At 44.1% G+C, this 25,111-nt stretch overlaps 1 protein-coding gene across 11 annotated transcripts in view; it reads left to right on the forward strand.

The window, feature by feature from the left end:
* Positions 1-25,111, forward strand: part of ZNF407 (zinc finger protein 407) — a 456,036-nt gene that overhangs the window by 93,724 nt on the left and 337,201 nt on the right. The gene's annotated exons all lie outside the window — the stretch shown is intronic.

Below are 25,111 nucleotides of genomic sequence, written 5' to 3' on the forward strand. Positions count from 1 at the left end.
ATAAGTTTGTATTCCACCTGCTCTGTTCCTCTCCAAGGAAATTTTAAAACCAAATGTTATTGCAATGATTATGTGGTGCATTTTCTTTTTTCTTTTTTGAATCTTACCCAGTTTTTATTTGAAAGCCAAGACTGTCAGTGGTCTGTTTACTTTATCTCACTCATGTGCTGTGGAAATGAATTGCATTTATAGAACACACAAACTATTTTTGCCTGAATGCTGCATTTATGATTTATAGCCAACATGTATTCCTGATTTTCTTTTGAGAATGATCTTTATTGTCTTTGTGTACTTACTCATTGCAGAAGCACTTGTCTATTTTGAGCTAAACCAGACCTCTTGTAAAAAGAATCAAATTATTTCATCATGTTGAAAATGAAAAGCTATAATTACTTGTAATTAGGCTTCAGAATTTTTGAAAATTGGGGAATTCTTTTCCAGCGATTTAAGACCACTCCAAATCAGTGCCTTTGGAAAATAGGAAATAATTTTCTGTTCAATTTGAAATTGATTTAATTTACGCTTTTTGACAGCTATTTTGCTTTGATATTTTGGTCTGGGAAATCACTGAACTGTGGTGATTAATGCAATAATGTTTTTCGTGATCTTATACACTGCTTGGTTCACAACTTACTTGTATTTTTAAGCCTAAATAGAATTTTTAGTTTAAAGAAACACATTCAGTTATTTTGAAGTATTTTAGTTTATTAATCTCAAACCTAAATTGATTTAATTTTGTTTTTTGTTTTCCTAGGATTTTTATTTACTTTGTACTGTAAAAGCAAATAGTCCAAACCTATTCTGTATTGTATTTCTCTTAAATTAAATGGAAAAAGCAAAAAACTGATATATGCCACAGTCATTGTTAGTTGTTTGTCATCAGAAACACTTTTCTTCAGGTAAATCTAAAAACAAAAAATCCCAACTTGAAATTCAGTTGAGCTGGAGGGGAAGGTCTCTAGTCAGTGGAAGGCATTGTGTTACCCCGATCAACATCCAGCCACCAGAAGATTTCATATTCTCTAGTGCACAGGAGAAGAAATAACATCCTCAGTCAGAAGGCACCATGTGCCACAGAGAGAGCCAGAAGCTGCATGTGAGCAGGAGCAGCAGGCCACAGACAGCAATCTTGGAGCTGTCTGCAGAAGGAAGAGCAGGTAACAAGCTAGTGCTGGGCAAGGAGGCAGCCTGTTGCTTGTAGAAGGCCAGCAATAGCTGCAGAAGGAGGGTACAGGGCAGTGCATGCAAGCACTGAGGTCAGTTGCATGTGTGCAGCAGCAGGATAGTTCTGAGGGGACCTGTAGTGAAGCAGTTTGGTTCCCTGCTGCCCTGAAGAGAGACGAGCCCCTCTAGACACCAGAGTGGGTGGAGCCAGGGAGCTCTGAGCCCACCCCCCAGAGGTTCAGGCGCTGCCCTGGAAGTATAAAGGCCTGACCTCCAGGGCTCACTGGAGAAGCAGCTGCTGGGGAGGCCAGATGCCTCCGGCCTACCTCGTGAGTGGGAAAGCTCAGCAGCCCGCAGAAGACCTTAGGACTGGCCCGACCTGCCCCGCGCCAGCTCCCCGACGGAGTTGCCAAGCCTGCCCCACGCCACTACCTGGAGGAGTTGCTGAGCCTGCCCTGCGCCAGCTACCCCAAGGAACCCCTGGTGCTGGACCCCCCTGAGGACACCACCCTGACCCAGGTACCTCAAGAGGGGGAGTCTGGAAGTAGCCCCGGGGCAGCTGACCCTAGTTATCTGTTAAACAGTAATCAGTGTGTTGCGGCCAGGATCCCCACTGACTCAGCAGCAGGTCTTCTACCGCTCCTAGGGCCCCGGGCTGGGACGCAGTGGTGTGGGAGGGCCTACGTCCCCCCTGCCACCCAACTCGTGGGTGGCAGTCTCCCCCTCTCCCAGGCCCTTTGGAACCTAGGGCCTGGGCCTATTGTTCCTATATACTGTTGTTGCTCAGTCCCTGCCTGAGGGCCTGAGCCCCTGACTCACCAGTGCCCCGCCCTGACCCAGGGCCTGGGCTCACTGTGTTTATTTGTACTGTCGCTAAGGCCATAGAGGAAGACTCCCATGGCCAGATTAATTCCCTGCAAGAGCTATTCCCCAAGGTAGTGAGGCGGTGTGGTTCCCTGCTGCCCCGGAGAGAGACAAGCCTGGCTAGCCTCTTTACAGGTGGTGGAGAACGCAGTCATGATCCTCGACCCCTGTGAGAAGGGCTCTGGGGGGGAACGTACCCCAGAAAGAGCCATGGATATGGACAAACTTATCAACCTCCTGACCGAGAGCCAGGAGCGGCAGCAGACAGCCCAGCTCCAGCAGCAGCAGCAGCTCATCGAGCAGCTGGGAGTATGGCAACAGCAGCTGATTCGGGACCTGGGGGTTCAGAACCAGGAACAACAGCAGCAATGCCTGCAGCAGCTGGAGACAGCACTGCCGCGCCCTGGAGAGCCCCAGCCGGGAGACGCGGCCAGGTCACCCTGCACCACTGTGCCAGTGCGGCTGACCAAGATGGGACCCGATGACGACCCCAAAGCCTTTTTGGTAACTTTTGAAAGCGTAGCACTGGTTGCAGGGTGGCCCCCTGACCAATGGGCCACTGTTTTGGCCCTGTACTTAACTGGGACAGCCCAAACAGCAGACAGAGGGCTATCTACGGAGGATGCATGGGACTATAACCAGGTAAAGGCAGCAATTCTGGATGCCTTGGATGTCAGCCCAGAAACCTTTTGGCAGTGGTTCCGGAGCCAGACCTACCCCACCGGCGCCAGCCCCAGCCCCCAGTTGGTGGCCCAAGAGCTGAAGGAAGTGTGCAAGTGGTGGCTACAGCCAGAGAAAGGATTGCGGACGAGGTCACGGAACAAATTATTTTAGAACAGTTCGTACACATCCTCCCGGCGTGAGGAAGGGCCTGGGTGCTTCGCCATCGGCCAGCGACGCTAGCCGCCGCTGTCGCTTTGATGGAAGACTTCCTTGCGGCTGAAGCGCTAGTGGGTGCTCAGAAAGAAAAGGAAAGAAAGAAAGGGGGTGCTCAGACCGAAGTGCGGAGTCTCGCTCGGGGCTTCGGGCTAGGCACCCCGAACTCCCACCTTAGCAAGAATCCATGCCCCCTGTGCTGAGTGTCCCAAGGACCCGTCGGAGTTCCTGTAGGGACCCGATGAGAGCCCCCACCTGGGGTGGTTGCCTGGAACTCAGGCCCTGCTTTGTATATGGGAAATGTGGACACTTACAGCGGGACTGCACTGAGATGGACTGCAGCTTTGGCCATGTCTGTGTGGGAGAGACCCAGGCCTGGTTGCCACAGGTCCCCAAGATCATGCTGCCGGTAATTGTCGGGGACCCCCCAACCCTGGCCCTGATCGATTCGGGCTGTGGCCAGACACTAATCCGTCAGACCTTGGGGCCCTGGGCCAACCCCCACCTGGGGGCGATCCAGCTGCAATGTATCCACGGTGATGTGCGGCCATATCCCAGGGCCTGGGTCCCGCTAACGGTGGCTGGGGTCACACGATGGATGGTTGTTGGCCTGGCTCCTCGACTAGCCTACCCGGTGATTCTGGGGTGAGACTGGCTGGCGTTCGAGGAGATCCTTCGCTCGACCCTGGTGCTAGAAGGAGATTGCCCTGAGGACCAACCGGAGGAGGAGGAGGAGACCCCAGACCCCGAGGGAGGGGCCGAGGAACCGAGGACCCCCTGTCTGGGCCGGCTATCGAACCCCAACTTAACACAGACTTTTGCCGCGATCAAAGAGCAGACCCCACCCTTAGTCGGGCCTATGGACAACTAGCCACCGTCGATGGGGCCGTGATCAACCTACACCGTGCAAATTAGTGGCTCTGGTTTGAGCTACGCCATGACCGTCTTTACCGGGTAGAACAGGATTCCAGCATGGGAGAACCATGGATCCAGCTGCTGGTGCCTCGGTGCCACCAACGAGCAGTAATGAAGCTTGCACATGACATCACTGCCGCAGGATACTTGGGCCATGAAAAGACCCTTGCCTGGATTTTGACACTGTTCTTTTAGTCCGGCGTGCACCAGGAGGTGAGGAACTATTGTAGCTCCTGCCTGGAGTGCCAGTTAGCGGCTCCCCCACGAGTATCCAAGGTCCATTTGGTTCCCATGCCCATAGTGGAGATGCCATTTGAGCGGGTGGCCATGGACTTGGTGGGCCCACTCCCTAGAAGTGCCGTGGGATTCCAGTATGTGCTGGTCATCGTGGATTATGCCACCCATTTTCCCAAGGCCATGCCATTGCGGAGAACCATTGCCCGGACCGCCTCCGGCAAACTGGTGAAGGTCTTCGCTTGCGTGGGCCTGCCCCGGGAAATCCTAACGGACCAGGGCACCAACTTCACCTCCCGGCTCTTGCAGCAGGTGTGCGAGCTCCTGGGAGTTAAACAGTTACGCACCTCCGTCTGCCACCCACAGACTGACGGACTGGTGGAATGATTTAATCAGACCATGAAGGAGATGCTGCGCAAGTTCCCTGCAGAGGAGCTACGCCGGTGGGACCAGCTACTCCCTCCCTTACTGCTGGCGATCCGTGAGGTACCCCAGTCATCAACAAAATTGTCCCCCTTCGAGCTATTATATGGCCGCCGCCCACGGGGCCTATTAGACTTAATCTGGGAGACATGGGAGCAGTCTCTGTCTCCAACCCAGGGTCTCCTGAAGTATGTTCTCCAGCTCCAGGAGCACCTTGCTCAGGTTGGAGCCCTAGCACGCAGAAACTTAAAAGCTGCGCAGGAAGCCCAGGCACGAACCTATAACCAAGAAGCACGGGTCCGTGCCGGGTGATCAGGTCCTTCTCCTCCTACCATTGAGAGAATCGAAGCTGCAGGCCCATTGGCAGGGACCCTATGAGGTGGCCTGGAAGGTCAGGGCCATCACCTACGAGGTCCACCAGCCCGACCGGCAAAAGGAGACCCAGCGATAGCATGTGAATCTATTGAAAACATGGCGGGAGCGGGAGGGCCTATTAATCAATCCTTACCCCCCAGAACCAGGGTTGGGTCCCCGCATGCCCCTGACAGAGGACCCCGCAGGCCCCCAGCTCGGCAACATGCTCACGAAGGAGCAGCGAAAGCAGGCCCAATGTCTCCTGCAGGCCTTCAGGAGAACCTGTACGGTCCTACCCAGTTACGTGACCCTGGTCCATCATGCCATCCAGATTGAACCGGGGAAGGTAATCTGGGAGATGACCAGGCCCCTGCCACACTGAATGCGGCAGGAAGTCAAAGAAGTAGTACAGGCCATGCTAGCCCTAGGAGTCATCGAACCGTCGCAGAGTGAGTGGCGTAGTCCGGTGGTCTTGTTACCCAAGCCCGATGGAACATGGCTCTTCTGTATAGACTTCCGGCGGGTCCACGCGATCTCGAGATTCCAGGCATATCCTATGCCCCGTGTGGATGAATTGCTTGGTCGCCTAGGGGAGGCCCGTTTCAACACCACCCTCGACCTCAGTAAGGGGTACTGGCAGATCCCGCTCGACCCCATCTCTAAGGAGAAGATGGCGTTTGCCACCCCGACGGAACTTTACCAATTTACCCAGATGCCCTTCAGCCTCCATGGGACCGCAGCGACGTTCCAATGACTAATGGATCGCCTTCTACAGCCCCATCAAGACTATGCAGCAGCGTATTTGGATGACATCGTAGTCTACAGCCGCCAGTGGGAGGACCACCTGGAATGTGTAGCCGCGGTTCTGAGATCCCGAGAAAGGCAGGACTAACGGCCAATCCAAAGAAGTGTTGCACTGGGTAGCAAGAGGCAACGTACCTCGGATACACCATTGTGGGAGGACGAGTGAAACACCTCTTGGGGAAGGTTCAAGCACTGGCGGCCTGTCCGCCACCCACCACGAAACGCCAAGTGCGACAATTCCTGGGGATCGCCAACTACTATCAGCGATTCATCCCCCTGTTCGTTTCCATCGCAAGCCCCTTGACAGGAATTTTGACTAAAAACAGCCCCCAGTGCGTGCTGTGGACCCAAGAATGTGAAGACGCCTTCCGGACACTCAAGGAGTGCCTCTGTCTGGAGCCAGTCCTATGTAGCTTGGACTTCAACCGTGATTTTTTCCTTCACATGGACACCTCGGAGGTAGGGCTCGGGGCCGTCCTGTCCCAAGAAATCGACGGCGAAGACCACCCGGTCTTATGTCTTAGCTGGAAATTATTTCCCCTCGAGAAGAACTATTCAGTAATAGAGAAAGAAGCACTCACAGTGAAATGGGCCTGTGATGCCCTGCAGTACTACCTCCTCGGGGCCCAATTTACACTAGTCACGAACCATGCCCCTCTCCAGTGGTTAACAAGAATGAAAAACAACGACACTACACTACTGTGCTGGTACCTGATGTTACAGCCCTATGCTTTCACCATCTGGCAAAGAGCCGGCAAAGACCATGTGAATGCTGACTTCCTGTCCCGCCTCGGAGGGATGGAAGAGCTTGGCCCCGACAAGCGGGAGCCAGACTTGAGCGGGGGGTGTAAGTGTAGTGAAGCGGTGTGGTTCCCTGCCACCCCGGAGAGAGACGAACTCCGGCGAGCCTTTCTGCAGGACCCCAGTGTGAATTTTTTCTTTGCACCCTTGTACTCAGGGCTGATGGGAGGAGGACAATTGTATCAGGGCCCTAAGCTCAGGGTTCCCCCTCAATATCTGAAATGGCTGTGTAAATAAATAAATGGGAGAGGATGGGGCCCCAGTGAACACGATGTCCCAGAGCCCCACATTTCTCTTAACGAGCCTACCTGTACTGGACTATTGAGTTAATCTTTTCTTGGAACCATTAAAGTAATTATACCTAGGGTATTTACAGCTTTTCGTTTCTGACAATCTTAGTAAAGAATTTCTGTTACTCAGAACGTGCGAGTGTTTATGGGAACCCTCTGATGGCTGAAGCCTGTAGTGCCTAGTGATTGGAACACCTACAAGATTTGTCTTCGAGCTTGTGGCATACCAAGAATGCCCCAGATATGTAGCGGGGACTGGTGTGCCATAACACTTACAGCAACACCCTGCAGTGGGGTTAGATACAATATTTAGCACTTAACCCTCTGTTATGCACACTTCCACATGTGCATTTGCTTTACTGTCTGTGAGTACTCCCATTGAAGTCAGTGGGACCAGTCGTACATAAACTTAATCATGTGCATAACTCTCTGCCGAATCGGCCCTTATAAAGCACATTCCATCTTTAGTGCACATTAAAAAATGTTAACTAATCATTACAATACTCCTTTGTGATAGAGGAATAACTGTAGTAGTCCTCATTTTAGATTCTGTTTACCTAACAGTAATAGGTAAACACAGTTTAAACCTGGTTGTGACCAAACTGGATTCTAATACTTTTTGGCTGGACAGTATTGACTTCCAGCAATATTGTTTTAATTTCATAAGTATGATTTTAAAACGATGACACTACAATTAATGGGACTAATCTTATAAGGCTTCTGTGAACATAGTTTTCGTTGAAATCTATAGAAGTTCTGAATCTGCTGGGTGTGCAGGATTAATTCTAATATGTTAAAAATGTTGCTAAAAGTAATGTCAGAAATTTGTATGCATAAAAATCCTGCTTAAAAAGGTATGGCATGCATTCTGCAGTACATATGGGTGCGGCCTGGTGGAAATTGACATTACAAAGGGATGCCGATAAATTGGGAATTACACATTGTGTTATCTACCCTTAGCTCATTGCCAGTTTTTGTGGTTCTGTAGAATTCTTTTCCTTGTGCTTCCGACAAGTCTTACCCTGAGTTTGGTATACTTTATCAGGTTTGAAATTCAAATACTGAACAAATTCATGTGTTGATTCTTTTTTTAAACTGGGTACTCCAGCCAAGACTTGCATTTAATGTTGGCATGATGGATTCCATTTCTTGTGAGATTGCAAAAAACACCTAATCTATGAAGCTTAAATCCTTCTTTTTTTTTGAGGAAAATAGGGCATCCCTTCCCCAACCTTACGTTAACTACTTTTTAAATAACTTAAGAGCTGCCGTAGCCATAAGATTTTCTCGAGCTTTTTGCTAGCTGGCTTGCTGCCAAAATCAGTTTTGGAAAAGAGATTTCCATGTAAAGATGTGAGTGCATGTGCTTTCTGAGGGCTAAATAAGACCTTTAGAACACAATCCCGGTATTTGGGCTATTAGCTGAGACAGTCTGAAGCGAAGGAATTCCACTTGTTTCAGATCCACTCAGGGCTGGAGCAGCACTGCATCTGCTGTGTCCTATAATACAGATCTGCCACCCCTTCCCAGCCTGCCTTCATATTGCCCTCCAGACTGTCTCTACATTGGCAGAGGCTAGAATCCATCTGCCCCATCAACTTGTTCCCTGTGCGGTGGAAGCATACTAGTTCCATGGCTTCTGCATGCAGGTAGGATTTGATTCATCCTATGTAGGTTCCATTCAGCAGTGTTCCTAGTAGCCATTTCTGACCATCTTTAGGGAATGGGATCCCAGGGATTCAGTCAGGTAGAAAAGAGGCAGAATAAAAGACAGGAATAATATAGTTTTGGACACAGAAAAAGAGCTTTTCTGCTTCTCTGTTTTTTGAGTTTTATAGGAAACTTAAAATATCAAAGCCATAGCTCAGAGTCTGATTTAGGTTCACAGAGACCAGTGATTACATAAAAAGTCGCATAATTATCATTGCATCTAAATCAGTGGGCTTGTTCATCTCTTATGCACCTTCTAATTTTGACATGCTGTGTGGTGGGGTTTCTATGGTCTAGCCTTCTGCTTATGGATTTCCTCATGATGCCACTGCCTCCATTTGAAATCCATTTCAGTTACAGTCATTTAGCGTTTCATCATCACTCCCAGAAACAGCCATGTAGGCTAGGAGTCCACCACAGTCAGTAATTAAAGTAAGTTGAAACGGAAGTGGTTGTTCTCAATCTACTAGCCAACAAAGAGAGGTTGCTATGGGGAGGAAATTCTCACTGAATCCCGGAAGAGGAACAAGAGATGCCCCTTGAATTTAACCCAGTCCACAGTGTTGTGCAAACAGAGGTCCTCACCTACTGGGCACATATGGAGATACAAACTATATATCCTAATGAGCAAATTATCCTTTATTATTATTTTTTTAATAGCTATCTTCCTTTTATCCTGGGTTTTTTTAAATTAACTTACATTTTGCCATTTGACCAAAGCACATCCTCTCTTCAGATCTGTGGAGTACCCCCAGTAACACTTAATATATACCAAAGAAGGTTAAGCCAATAATTTCATCTTCTGGGATACAGAAAGCAAAGCGTCTCTATGCAGACATGCAGCAGTGCCTCCGTTAGCTCCCCCACTTACATGAATATGCTATCTTGCGTCTTATGCGGCTTTCTGATGAAGTCAGTCAGCTAAATGCTTCCTGACAATTTACTAAAGAAGAAATGATCAGCCAACAAAGCTATTTAGTTGTTTCCTAAGTTAGCTGATGGTATATTTTTATGCTGGTGGTGAACAAAAATTATATGTTTATATAACTATATATTCTGCACTTTGGCATTGGAATTTAATATATAATCTGTCAGATTTGGTTTCTTTTAATATCCTTTACCCCTAATCTTGTGGGCTATAGGAGCCTGAAGGCTGTGCCTTTGAGTCTCCAAGGGACCAGTAAAAATAATACAATATGGTGGTAGGACTTGACTCTGTAGCCCAGATTCTTGCCCACATTGTGGCCGCTTTACTTAAGTATACTGGAATGAAGAGGCTGCAAGTCTCCAGGCAATAGAGAATTTACCTTATGTAGGAGAATCCTCCAGTGATGTAGGGCTGCTATAGATAGCTTCTGTGCCTCCTGTTTCCTGGCATAGGAGAAGTGATTGAGGAAATTAGGTATAGCAGAGTATCTCTGCACCCCAGGGCCAGTGTAAAGTAGAACAGCTCTGAGACACCACGATTGGGGGCAAGGAGAGGTACCAAGTGGCTTAAAGCAAATAACTATTATTCCCTGCTATTCTGAGTTGGGCACCTTAGATAGAGCCCAGGACCTGGCACTGAGTCTGTAGTATTCTCATATAAATGTTTCACTAAAAATCAACTATTAAACTTTTGCTCTATTATGTTTCTTTCTTTAAGAGCTTCATTGTATCTTTATATTTTACATGATTTTTTAAAAAAGAAAGTTTGCTCCTTTTGTGGTAAATAGGACAGTATATCATTCAACATAGCATAATCAAAGAAATACTCTACGTGGGTGATGAAGGCTCTGATTCAATAGGCCAAATCAGCAATAGTCAAATCTCATTGGAAAGTTGTTTTTAAAATGTAATAAAAGTATTCTATACATGCAATCTCACAATAAAAAATTTTCTGGCTGGTTGTATTTGGTGTAACTGCATGCCATATTTTATTTTTTGTCTATGCACATCATGCTGCGGAAGAAAGATCATGCTGTACATTTTTTCATCCAATTTATTTTAACAGTGTATAATATTTTGCTGGCTCAATCATTTTAGATGTGTACTTCACTTCAACATATAAATTATTGTGCTGTTACCTAAGATCTTTTACAGTAAGGTAATTCAGACTTCTCTTAAAGTCAAGTCTAAGAAAATGTCTGTAAATTAGTGCTAGTGGTCAGCATGGCTGAAAGAGAAACTCTTCATATTTGGAATTGACTGTACGATTGAACTTACAACAATTTATTACAAAGTCAATATTCAGCTTAAAAATTAAAAAGGTTAGTAATTATTAGGTTTTCAGAGGAAAGTACTAATGTTGTGACCTGCCTCACATCATATGGTTACAAAAATGTCATAAAATGATTTTTTTAAACTTATTTTTATAGTCAGTAGATGGCTTATTCCCTCATCTCACTACTTATGCTTCCATGAACTGTTAATTAATACTTTTGCAGTAATTATAGAATACTTTAAATATACATTATTCTTCTGAATTTTAAAAGATCAGGATTTTTTTTATTAATTTAAAAGGATAATAGAACTGACCTGCACTTTCATCAATTCTTTAATAAAGAGGTGTATTTTTAGATAATTTAAAAATTTTACATTTTGATTGCATGAAGTAAAAAAAAATTCTTATGGCTTTTTTGTGCTTTTTCCATTTACCCTTTTAAGCTGGGTCACAGTTGTACCAAACGGGGTCATTGTTCTCCATAAAGAGGTGAATGATTGCCCTTGGGAACTGATACAACAGGAGCGTACATTCTAACTGTCTTGACACTTGGCACTGTATTTTCTTCTTACTAAGTGCTAAGCTTTGCTAGACACACGTCTTCATTCCATTTGCTTCTTTTTGCCTCTCTGCAACATTTTCACATATTCATTGATATGTTATCAAAACATTAATTACCCCTTTACTGTACCCCTTTTTCTGAGCTCTCCTTGGTTTCTTGTACTTACACAGCAAGGGAGGAGTAGGGCACTCTTCATGGATGACTTGTCTTAGGGCATGTCTGCGCTGCTCCACAGTTTGCACTGTGGGGGTGTGAATAGCAGCATGTACCAAAGTTGTGCTGTAACTCCCCCATGTGGGTGCTCTGAGTGCATATGTAAAGGGTTCCTAGTTCACATTAATGTAATCCTGTCTCCAGGTGTAAGTGGTTTATTTTCACGTTATCATTTGATGGAGTCACTTCAAATTTTGTATGCTCCAGAATGAATTGTTATTTCCCTCCAATGCACATCACCCAGAAAAAAGCACAGGCATTGGAAGAGTTCTGGAAAGAGATCCACTGATCTCTTATCATTTTAAGATTCATCTCACTTAGGGCACATCTACACTAGCAAGGTTACAGCTCCAGCAGTTACAGTGCCGCTCAAGAGCGCAGAAGGAAAACCGCTGTTGTGTGTTCACACTGACAGCTGCCTGCGCAATAGTGTGTTCACAGTTGCGGCACTTGCAGCGCTATTTGGAGCAGTGCATTCTGGGCAGCTATCCCACAGAGCACCTCTTTCTCTTTTGCCGCTAAGACTTGTGAGAAGGCGGAGGGGGTCACAGAGCATCCTGCGTCCAGTCCCAATGCCCCATGATGCATTGCTTTGCATACCAGCAATGCTGTGCTTCCATCCGCATTTGGTGCCATCTTTCCATGGTTTGTGTACTGGGTACCCTGCCTCTCTCAGGCTGCAGGAATGGATCCTGAACTGCTGACCAGTATGGTGCTCGCTCTGACCAACACATCACGAGTGCCAGTGGAGTTATTCCTTAAACTACAATGTCAAGAGGAGTGCGACGTTGATCTCGCCACACGTAGTAGCTACAACACGAGATTGCCTGTGGCTTTCACAGAGGTTCTGACCACAGTGGAATGCCGCTTTTGGGCTTGGGAAACAAGTACTGAGTGGTTGGATCACATCGTGATGCACGTCTGGGATACTGAGCAGTGGTTGCAGAACTTTCGGATGAGGAAAGCCACATTCATGGGACTGAGTGGTGAGCTCGCCCCAGCCCTCCAGCGCAAGGACATGAGAATGAGAGCTGCCCTGTCTTTGGAGAAGCCTGTGGCGATTGCACTCTGGAGGAAGTGTGCAGGGCCATTAACCGCATCCTGATCCAAAGGACTGTGACTCTGGGCAACGTGCGTGACATTGTGGATGGCTTTGCACAAATGGGCTTCCCTAACTGCGGAGGGGCAATAGATGGCATGCGTATTCCAATTCTGGCATCAGACCACCTAGCCACCGCGTACATTAATCGCAAGGGGTATTTCTGAGGGGTTCTCCAGGTGCTTGTGGATCACCGTGGATGTTTCACGGATATTAATGCAGGCTGGTCCGGAAAGGTGCATGATGCACGCATATTTCGGAACACTGGCCTGTTCAAGAAGCTGCAAGCAGGGACTTTCTTCCCGTACCAGAAGATCACCAATAGGGGAAGTCAAAATGCTCATTGTGATCCTGGGAGACCTCGCCTTAATGCTGTGGCTTCTGAAGCCGTACACAGGGCAACTTGACAGCAGCAAGGAGCGGTTCAACAACAGGATGAGCAAATGCAGAATGACTGTTGAGTGTGCATTTGGCCGTTTAAAAGCCCTCTGGCCTGTATGGGAAGCTGGACCTGGTTGATGACAATATTCCTATGCTTATAGCTGAGTGCTGTACGCTCCATAATATTTGTGAAGGGAAGGATGAAAGCTTCACTCAGGCTGAACCACAGAGGCTCAGCACCTGGAGGCTGAGTTTGAACAGCCAGAGACCAGGGCTATTAAAGGGGCACAGCGCGGGGCTATAAGGATCAGGGATGCCTTGTGGGAGCAATTTGAGGCTGAAAGCCACTAATATTTGTTGCTATATTTGGGAGTACAGTGCTTGTAATGCTAGGAGGTGATTGGTGCACATGATGCAAGAAAGGGCCTTAACATAATTATATGTTGCTTTGAAGTGCTCTTTTTTTCTTTCAATTAATGGAATTAAGATTGCTTTCAAACCAACACAATTCTTTTATTAAAAGACAACAACTGGAGGAGAGAGTCAAATGACAAAAATACATCAGCAAGGAGGGAGATGGGGGAAGGAAAGGTCTCCAGAGGAGGAGGGGTCCCAGGATGGCTACAGATTTGTGTATGTCCAGGGATCATACCCAGCCTTTTCCTCTGGAGTACAATGCAGTGGTGCTGTACTTCAGCAGGGCCAAACTGCAGAGGGAGGGTGTTGAGTGCAGTCGGTAGCGGGAGTCCACACTGCTGGACTGTGAGGAGGGAGGAGTGGAATGCTGCGGATAGAGAATGGAGCCAGGAGGTTGATGTGTTGGCGGTTTGAGGGGGGCGAATGGGAAAGAGTTTTGTGATAGCGGCTGCAAGGGAGGGCAGGCGCGGAGCTGCTTGGTTTGAAGAGCTAGTATCGCCTGGAGCGTGTCCACTTGGCGCGCCATAATGTTTAAGAGCAGCTCCGTGGCTTCTTTCTGGTGTGCTACGTTCTCATTTTGGTCCCTCTTTTCCCTGTCCCGCCACTCCTTCAATTCCTGTTTCTCAGTGGCGGAGTGCATCATAACCTCACGGAGAAAGTTCTCCTTAGTTCTTTGTGGCTGCTTTCTAATTCTGCGCAGCCATTCTGCCACCGATAATGGAGGCTGACCTCCCAAGGTTGTCTCTCTGAAGTTTAAATGCAACATTTGACAGAAGCAGTATTGTTTGCAACACAGACAACACTGATTCAGTGCTTTAAAACACAGCCAGTACTCACACACCTGTAACTAACTGGCTGATCCCAGGCAAGCACACATGAGCCACAAGACCCCCTAAAATGATGAGTCGCTGTAGGGGCAGGGTAAATCTCTTTTCCCAGACCTTGCTGTATACTGGGCATGTAGCTCTTGGGGAGAGCCAGCACTGTTGGAGGGGCTTGATAATCATTCCTGTCCCCACACTTTCCACAGGATGTGATCATTATGGAAGATATCTCGCTGCTGAAGGTGAGCAGGGAATCAAGGGAGGGTCTTCTGCAAGCCTGCGGCTTCCGCCCTGGCCCCTATGTGGCTTGCCTGTGTGCAGCAGTGGTTTCCTCCCTCCTTTCTTCTCCCCTCTCCCACCCGTGACGGTACAGTGGCGCGGGAAAGTTACCATTAATGGGGCAAGAAACAAAGCAGCTCTGCCGAGGAACCTGCAGCAGTGGATTGCCCAGTATGTCCACGAGAGTTTCCTGGAGATCTCTGAAGGAGATTCCCGTGAAGTGAGGGAGTCAATCAACAGCTTGTTCCGATGCTCAGACTAGGCATGTGGTGGAAGACAAGCCTGCTTTCTGCAACTGTCCTGCCCCCAACAATTCCCCAAATCAGATCCACTTACCAGGGGCCTCCTATTCTGTTTGCGCTTCGCCAAGATCCAACTGCTATGACTGGCTACCTTCCTCCGGGGTAGAAAAGAGCTCTGACTGCGTGCATCTCTGGCCTCCAAGCCATCCTCTGCCTCTGGGTCCCAGTACCCATCTTCGTCGAAGATTGCCTCCTCCTTTCCTGGCTTGGTCCACTCTCGACTGGCACGTGAGCCAACGAAGTATCCACAGGGGCTTTCGCTGTGGAAGTGGGGTCGCTGCCAAGTACCGCGTCCAGCTCTTTGTAGAACCGGCAGCTTGTGGGCACAGCATCGGAGCGGCGGTTTGCCTCCCGCGCCTTGTGGTAGGCGTTCCACAGCTCCTTCAATTTTATCGTACACTGCAATATGTCCCTTTCTATCATGCATCGTGAAATCTGTCCATAGGTATCATAATTCTTATGGCTGGAGCGCAGCTGGGATTGCACAGCTTCTTCTCCCCAAATGCCGATGAGGTCCAGCAGCTCGGCATTGCTCCAAGCAGGGGATCTCCTGGTGTGTGGAGCAGGCATGGCCACCTGGAGAGATGTGCTGAGACCACTGCACACATCACTGAGCAAACAGGAAGGGGACTTTCAAATTTGCAAAGGAATGTATGGGGTGGGGATTACAGTTGGTCACCTGAGGGCAGGGCAGTAGAGTTCAAACCGATGACCAAAGAGGTGGGAACAAGCATTGTGGGACACCTCCTGGAGGCCAATTGCAGCGCTGTAATCGCCACGGTGTCTGCATTGGCACTGCAGCACTGTAGCCCTGGTGCAGAAAGCTTTACGCCTCTCGTCTAGAGCTGCGCAGTTTCTGCTCACTAGGTGGCTTGGCAGTGTGTACATCACGGAGTTACAGCGCAGAAAGCTGCTTGACTGGGCAGAAACTTGCCAGTGTAGAAGGGGCCTTAGAGCTGGGTGAACAATTTCCAGTCAGCAATGTAATTGACAAGATTTAGCCTCTTTTTCTGTTTGTGAGTTATACACTAACAGACTCCAATGTTTACAAGTTTGTTCATGATTTGAATGATTTATGCAAACGTTTCTACTGGTTGCTTGCAAACTATGGCCCCAGTTCAGCAAGGTTCATATACATGTGCCTGACTTTAAGAGCATGAGTAAACCCATTGACTTCAGTGGTAGTGTGCATGTGTTTGAAGTTGGACACGTGCCTAAGTACCTTCCTGAATTTGGTCCCATTTGCCACAACCGTTAACTTAAATTATTCTTTGAGCCCAATACTGGGAGTTGCTGAGTACTCAGCTACCATTGACTGCAGCGGGAGCTAGCAGAGAGCAGTGCATTGTGAAATTGGACCCTTTGCCATTTATTGTTCACACTGCATTTTTAGCTAACGTGGTCACATAATATTGTTTCTGCTCTGTGCTTTGATCACTTCCAAATCCAAACAAACTTCCAAAGTGGCCCCGCAAATCCTTGTCATAGATACTTTTTTGAATACAGTATTCAAAGCCATAGTAGTGGCAAATGATTCGTGAGCCGTCCATAGGCTGAAATCTGGTCACATAATCCATTCATCAGAAAATGTAGAATATCAAATAAATTCAGAGTCATTTGAGTCTGTTTGTGAATAATTCACAAATGGAAAAGGGACTGATTTGTTGAATAAATTGTTTACTGCAAGTAAACAGTCCAATGAGCCAGTTATACATAGTTATATAAATATTTATGACACTTTTCCTGAAACCATTATTGAGAATAAAGATGTGCTTATATGAATGTTTGCAAACAACCAATAAAAGGAATTATGAATGTGGTCAAAGTGAATTTCAGGTTTTATTTGAGTGCATAATTGTTATTTATGTTAATAGTGGTAGAGCCAAAAGGCCCCAGTCATTGTCAAGGCCCCATCATGCTAGGCACTGGAAAAAGTACTCTGTGAAATGTGTTCCCTGCCCAGAGGGCCTTATTATGTAATCTGATGTGAAACAAAATGAGGGTAACAAACATCCAGCAGGGAGTAGAAAGAAGGGTAAGCCAAATGTGATGCACACAGTTACTCCGGCTGGGTAGTGCATGATTTGATGGTTCTGAATCATTTCTACTTTTTTTCTGTATGGAAGGATATGGTTATCAGCAATCCCACTGGCTGTTTTTACTGTTGAATACTTGTTTGCAGTATTTGCTAGCTGCAGTCAGAAGGTTAAGTTGCCTCTGAGTTACTTTGATTCCATTGGAAAGAAGTTGGCAGCAATAAAACATTGTCCTTTTTGTTAAGAAAGTTTTATGAGATTCTTTTTTCATGCATTAGGTACATTCACAAGCAACTAGGTTTAGTAGAGCGATTATTTTATAGAATCACTGTTGATCATTCTCTACAATATTTGGGTGGAAAAAACTAATATATGGAGAGAAGCAACATTGTAAATACTCAACCCTCCTTAGTGTGGGGTGTATTTCCTTTATTAAAAAAATAGAGGATATAAATTTTCATTTTGAAGTACAGGCGATTTAACAGAAGATATTTCCCCGCATTCCGAAGTGAAAGGTTCTCTAAAACCCGCATCCTGGTACATTTGTGCACCCCTTTATAGTGGGCCAACTGCACATACAGCACATGTTAGACTGAACTATTTAGTAAGAAAAAAGGAATTCAGCCTAGGATCTTCATCTAGAAAACCATTTTGCTTTAATGCTAGACCCATGTAATATCATATGTATATGCTTAAATAATGCAATTTTATTTCACAAGGGTTTTATAGCATGGATTTACTGAAAGCTTTTTATTTTATGTAGTATAATTGTTGAATTATTTATTTCTGATCAATTTCTTGTGTTACAAAGACTTGTCAAATCTACTAACGCAATAAGAGTATTGTAGTTGTAAAACTTTTTGAACACTGTCAGCAAGTAGTAGCACTGTAAATCCGGATTTTTTTATGAAAGAGTTAATGTATATTTGCTGTTGCGTAATTTGAGATTGTTACTGAGAGAGAGGCTAATAATTTAAGTGCGATTCTTATGTAGGAGTTGTGCCAATATATATGCTGTCATGTGTACTGAGCTTCAGAAGTCATACAGATAAGTAAGGAAACCTAGCCTGGGCCATGGCAGAATGCCCTTATTTGTTTCTTTGACAGTGAATAAATCAATCAGATCACAAAGTTTATTGGGTTGAGCCACAAAATGTACAGTATTTTGAGTGTCCTTTTGTTCTTCCTGAATCTCCCTGGACCCAAAACTACAGCAGAAGGCCAACCCTGATCATGAAATATAGTGGTGCCCTTAAAAACTTGCCTGTTTTGCCATATATATCAATAGATATGGTCACCTGAAAATTTTCAGTATTCCCTAAAACCTGAGGAGAAAAATAAAAATATGCAATTTTTCATTTTAACGTAGTTTGTTAAATCCCAAACAAACAGGTTACTATCCTGGTCCCCAGTTAGTTCAACCATTGAGCCTGCCATACTCTGATCCATTTCTGATGTCTCCTTAAAAGTAACTGAAGGCCACATAGAATAATAAACAATCTACAGTGAGGGCAGTTCTGCTAGCATTCTGGCAATTGTAAAACTCTTGCATGGGAATTTTCTTACCTGATAATCGTGAGGAACAGTAAAATGTCTTCTAGAGCAATTTGAAATTGAAGAGCTGGACAATCCTTGGCTCTCCGAAGCTACCAGAACAGCTTCACATTTCCTAACGAATCCTTCACTCAGAAGAACATAATTTTTTGTCTTAAAAATTGCAAAGCCAGAGCCATGTGTCTGCCATGCTTCTGGGGCAACCAAACATTTAAAGTGTAAGTTTTCAATCTGGTATTTATGCTCCGCATATACCTCTGGTGCAGGTGTCCTAAACTTGTCCTTCAGAATTGTTGTTAAAGCTTGAAACAAATTTGGCTGAACTATAAATATTCAGTATTGAGTAATGGACTACAACAGCTTGTACTATACATGTATCACCTTGTTCATCTTAACCAACTGCTTATTAATCACTTGCACCACGGCCAGATTACTGGTCCAGAACAATGCCTTTGTACTCTGTTGGTTGCATCCTCTAAATAGCAAATAAATACCAGCACCAGTATAGGAAGGAAAATATCAGGATTCATTTTATTCCTCGCCTGTCCAGCCTTCAGGCTGCCTGTCTGCGCAGCAGCAAAGTGTATGTGAATTCTGAAACTTCTTTCTCTTTCATCCCCAACTCTCTAATACTTCTGTACATAGCTGAAGATTATAAAATAAATTCTATGATGCTCTATTGAATTTGTTTGAATGTGCTACTGTTCTCTGATTAAAATTAGTAAGTCAAACACATTGAAGTATTATTAAAAATAATTTTGTTTACATAAATATGAGAACAAAATAGGTTACCTATATATACCTATTGACCCAATCAGTCAGCTTTTACATGTACAGAAAGCATGTAGATATAGTCTTACAGTTCTTATAAAGAGGAGAACCTTTTAGTTTGGATTGCTCAGTACACAATCTTTTTTGTGTCCTCTCCTCCTTTTGTCCTTGACTGTTTTCAGACTGCCCTTTTCATTGTCACCACAGGTGATGGATCAACTCATAGCCCAGTGAAATTCTGACCTGGCTTGTTTGTGCAGCTCTGGAATAAGAATTCCCATTATAAGGGCCTCTTATTACCTTCACTAAGTGACCATTCCCTATAGCTAGGGATCCCACTTCCCCCAAAGGATCTAAGGTGGAGTATGAGGAAGGGGATACCAGAGGTTTTTAAATCAATGGGGAATACTGGTGAGTACAGTTACTTGTGTATAAGTCACTGCAGGATCTGGGCTTTAGGAGCCATCACCATTGCAGAATTGGGGGAGGGACCATGTGGTTTTTTTCACCTGTGTGTAAAGCACCTCTGTTGGCATTAGATATATAATTAATAGGGGCCCTTAGCTGGCGTAAAGCAAGCACTTGTACGTTGACTTCAGTGGAACTACACTGACTTACACTGGCTGAGGGATTACATCAATATGTGTAAACAGCTTGAACTCTTCAAATGGAAGGTGTTGTAGCAAAATATTGTTTAGAGACTTCAGAAACGGTTCATGGCAGTTGCTATGATACTTTTTACAAATGTGGAAAAAGTTACAAAGTGTGGATGATACTCTGGATACATTAATTAATGTTAATAAAGTGCTTTGAAATTGAAAAATACTATATAGTATAAGTAGGGATGAAAAAAACATTCCTGTTACACCTCAAACCAACTCAAGCTTTGCCTGCACTTGAGATTTAGTGTGTTTTGTGAATGTGGAGGATGTTATGACAACTTTAATATTTGTGTATTATACACAAACAATCCGTTCTCTCCCACAACAGCCAGCGTTTCTCCTGCAAACTCCCTCATATTACTTTAGATCTCTTCGTGAAGGACTGGAGCTGTTTTGGGACCTCTCCGAGAGGTTATTCTTCTTTGAGGTTGGAGCTTGCCATACATAAACTGTCAAGTTAACTTGTATCTGTGAAATGAACTACAGGGTCCACTTTGTGAATGCCATTGCAAACCCAACCCTGCAGGTTTTGCAAATCTGTCTGGATAAGCACTAAACATTACTAAGGCTGGTGTACCTTAGTAATGGAGTTAGGTACATCATTCAGTGCTGTGAAAAATTTCATGCCTTGTGCAACATAGTTAAGCCAGCCTAAGCCCCAGTATAGACACTGTTAGGTCAGTGGAGGAATTCTTCTGTCGACTTAGCTACTGCCTCTCAGAGAGGTGGATTTACTACAGGAATGGGAGAACCCCTTCCATCGCTGTGGTAAGTGTCTACATTACAGCAGTACAGAGGCACACCTGCCTAAGACCTAGTAAAATGTCATAATTAGTTAAATGTAGGAGCTTATCTACCCATAAAATGTTTACCACTTTAGCTGTACTGGTAAATTTAAAGCGGTACCACACACCTAATGGACACGTTTATATTGGTAAAAAGGTGCTTCATATGAGTATAGCTATTCCTGTATGGGAGAGGGGAATAAGCTATATTATAGTATAAGGAATATCTGTAAAACTGCATCCACAGTAGGGGTTGTACCAGGATAAGTATTCCAGTTAAAAAAACAAAAATAATCACACCCCTAGCTAAAATAGTTCAGTTGGTACAAAAACCGTGTGTAGCTAAAGTTTGTCGAGGATATCTTAATTTAGGCACTTTACAGGTTACTTCCAAAGAAAATGAAGATTGGGTGTATACCTTTATTTGCTTCTTTGTGATGTGTAAGGAAAGTCTGTGCGGTAGCTTAGTCAATAGGATTTTTTCCTGTTTCTTTTTTATCCATAGATATATTAGGAATGGCAAGTCTGGTCTTCCCTTGTGTTGCTGGAGGACTCATTGTGAGATTGAGAAAATTTGGGAGCTTTCTCAATACTTAAATTGAATAGGTGGAAGTGTTGTTAAAACAGTGATTTTCGTATTCAGTTAAGGATTAACAAAACCTTCAATTGAGTAAGAAAATCTCTGTGTTCCTTGGGAGTTCTAATGTCACAATCCTACTCGTTCTTCAGACAGCCATACAGTCTACTAGTAGAGACAAGACCTAAATTTTAAACCTGTACGTGGGAAGAATTTAGGGTGTCTAATGCTAATAAAACTAATTTGGAATAAGGCACTCTTATTCCGGAATAAGTGTATCCACACCTGGAGTTAATTGGGAATAGTTATCCACTTTAATTTCACACCCTACTTTATTTCAGATTAATTTTCATATGCTGACAAGCCCTAAGGAAAACAACAAAAAATGAATTTTACATTTTTTTATTCATGCTGCCTTTATACATCATAGAGGGAGGAGAAATTCAAGTCCAATTCTTATCCCTCTGTAGGTCAACAGTAATTTCTAATCTGTTCTCATTCTTTTGAACATGAGGATGCTTGTCTTCTCCCCTCCATCCCATCCTCCACATTTTTTGGAGTTGCATATTTTTTGGTGTACTTTGTAATTTAAGTAGGTGGGGTAAATTAGATTAGAAAAAAGTTAACTCTCAAATATGGGTACTTGACCCAGAAAAAACGGCAGAATTTTTGAGTGAAACATAGTAGAATTCTGTATAAAGGAGTTGGCTCTTGTTTTCTATTAAAGAATTGGGCCCTTAGGTTTTCAAGTATTGTCAGTGGGCTTTAATTATTTAAACTTTATATGACACATTACAATTGCTGTGAGTTTTTCAGCATATAAACTAAAACGGTTGTCTTCATGTTTGAGATCATAGAGAAATTATATAGACAACAGCACTATATACTTGCCACAGTGTTTTTATACATAGCATATTTAGTGGCTAACTAAAATCTAAGCAGAAAGCTCATCTTGAAAAAGACTACTTAATTAAAAATTAAAGAATGAATTAAAACTTAAATTATGCAAAACTAATAAGCTACGTTACCAAAACCAACAATTAATACACTACAGTGTAGGCCATTTTTACTTTTTTTTGTTTTATGTTTGACTTGTAGTCTGCATTGTATGCTGCTTTGGAATTCTTTATTTTGAAATACTCGGCCTATCTGAATTAAGATATAAATCAGTGACTTTAGATTTGTAATGTTTACAAAACTCAGAGATTAAAAACTGTGATAATATAAAGGAATCTGTTTTAAAGCAGGAAAAATCCAATTAATTTGCAATTAATGCAATATCACATCTGTGTATATGTTTCAACTCAGAGAATCAGATTATCTAGTACAAATCAATAGAGTAAAAATGGGCTCTGACCAAAACTTACAATTTGACCTATCCCTCTAATTCCTTTTTACAAAAGATTTCCATGCTCACTGATACAGCCTCCCACTAATTGCAAATACTGAGATTCTGAAAACTATATGTATGTGTGGATGTATTTATAGGGATCAAAATGATGACACTTCTGTCTTTATTCTAGTAGTTTTAAAGGTGTTCCCTAGGTCCACAGGTCAAAGCTGTAGTAAAATGCTTCATCGCTTATTGAATCTGGTGTGCACCTACACATCAAAGATACCAAATGACAAAAAACTAGACATCTAATTATTCATTACTTATGAAGAATGCATATTTTGGATATGTAGTAAAATTAAAAAAAAAAGCAGTAAAGGAAGAGATAAAAATATAGGATAATTTCCAGTATATACTAGTACCTGTTATAATTCTACTCTTCCAGCTAAGCAGAGCTTCAATGGGCTTTAAGAAGAGGAACTGGAAAAACAGAAAGGCAGAACCTGTAGAAGGTGAAGAAGAATTCTGAAAGGAACTTGAAGATTTATTTCAGAATTCAGTTTAAACTAAGCTCATCAAAGATTGAGGGAGACAGAAAAGAGGAGGAAAGGGAGACGTTAAGGAAGTATTGACATGGACCTGAAAGGAAACACAGTGTATGGACATTGCAACTCGACTACCAATATTTATTGTTTTGGAGGGAATGTTTCATCACCACTGAACTAAGGTCATTAGTACTGATAACACATTCGTTGTTTGATGCCAGTATGTATGTTTGTTTATTTATTTATTTATTTTTAAAAACAAATATTCCTGATGTAGGAAGTGTGGAACTAGCATTTAGTAAACGATTCTTACCATGTGTTGGAACCAGGGCTGCCCAGAGGTGGGGGGCAATTTGCCCCGGGCCCCGCAGACAGGGCGGGGGCAATTTTGGCAGCAATTCGGAGGCGGGTCTTTCAGTCCCTCTCTTCCTCATTGTCGGCACTTCGGCGGCAGCTCAATTGCTCCGCTTCTGTCTTCTGCGGCAATTTGGCAGCAGGTCCTCCTGTCCTCTTCTTTCTTTGGCGGCACGACTTGGGTTTTTCTTTTTTTTTTTCTTCACCGCTTGGGGCGGCAAAACTAACTTTTTTTTATGGAAGGGGCCCCCAAAATTGCTTTGCCCCAGACCCCCTGAATCCTCTGGGCGTCACTGGTTGGAACACTTAACTATGGGATGGTTTTTCACTTGTAGTGTCACAAATTTAATTTAGGTTTACATAATTCATTTTAACTGAAATGCTTTTTATCAAATATGAATTTTAGTCCCCAAACTATAGCAGTATATTTGTATTTTTTAATATTTCTTCGGTACTTAGCAACGTTTTGTCTCAGGTTTTGCTATCTTCGTCTTTGTGTTCCACTGATGTTTTCACTGCCATTGTAATTTAAAAGTTTATATTTTAAAACAAGATCAATAGTTGGAGGACAAATAACAGGTAGAGAAGAGTTGTTTGCAGTGTTATTATAGCCATGTTGGTCCCAGCATATTAGAGAGACAAGATGGGTGATGTATCATCTTTTATTGGATCAACTTCTGTTGGTGAGAGAGACAAGCTTTTCAGTTTATACACCTCTTCTTCAGGTGGCTACATATACAGAAGAATGCAGCTAAAATATTTTATAATATCTTATTGAGAACAGAAATGTAAGGAATAAACGTTCCCAATAATAAAGTCAAATAACTGAGAATTTTATTGAGAGGAAATATTGGGCCAAATTCCCTCCTGATCTTGGTGCAGAGAGGGAGAGGTTATCAGAGCTACTTACAGCTCTGTCATTCTGTGGATCTATCTGCACCAGCCCAGGCATAAGTTAGAACACTGTAGAGGTATATATGCCATTGGAGAATTGCATTCCATCCCCAACACCAAAGTGGAAAGTGGTAAAACTGAACAGGAGTTGGTTATTCTGGTTTTATACCAGCTGAGAGTTAGCAGCTTTCATCATCCTTTAGTTTCCTCACGCTTCCCTCTCCCCTGCCAGTGAATTCTCAGGTTGCCAACTATAGGCAGATTCTGGCTTCTTTGCAATGTATGTGTAATGCAAATGAGCCAGTTGTGGTGAGAGAATCTGGTTCATTGTGTAAGCCAAAAGGTGTTTTACTTTTTCTATGTTTTCAGTTGAAAGTCACATCTTCCATGAAATGTGTTTTGTCCAATATCACAGGAAGCCACATGTGAGTAATACGTGACTTGAATATAATACTTCTGACCTCTCCTCTGACCAACAAGCTTAATTTAATGGAAACCTTAAACTTTATGGGACTTTTCTTTGTATGTTCATAGTTAATTTAAGCTGTTGTAGGTAGTGACATATCCCCTTAACCACTGTTGCGGATTCACAGGGCAGACTGGCTGGGGATTCTGCCCTTTCCAAACACATTTGATGCTCCTTCATAGTTTTTTCTTCTGTCTACATTTATGTTCATGTGTCTGGATGATACTAAGCCATCTGGTTAGGTGGTATGCTATGTTTTCTAAAGGTAAAGATCTATGTTAGTCAGAAGCATTCCACAAAGCCTTCAGCACTCTATCTAGCAGTAGTGGAAGCCTGATGGAGATCAGCACCTTCAACTGTCAGTTCCTTTATTCCTGTCTGTCATGACTGTTTACTTCTGATCATACCAGTTGACATTT

The sequence above is a fragment of the Chelonia mydas genome, chromosome 2, assembly GCF_015237465.2.
Source record: "Chelonia mydas isolate rCheMyd1 chromosome 2, rCheMyd1.pri.v2, whole genome shotgun sequence".
NCBI lineage: Eukaryota > Metazoa > Chordata > Testudines > Cheloniidae > Chelonia > Chelonia mydas.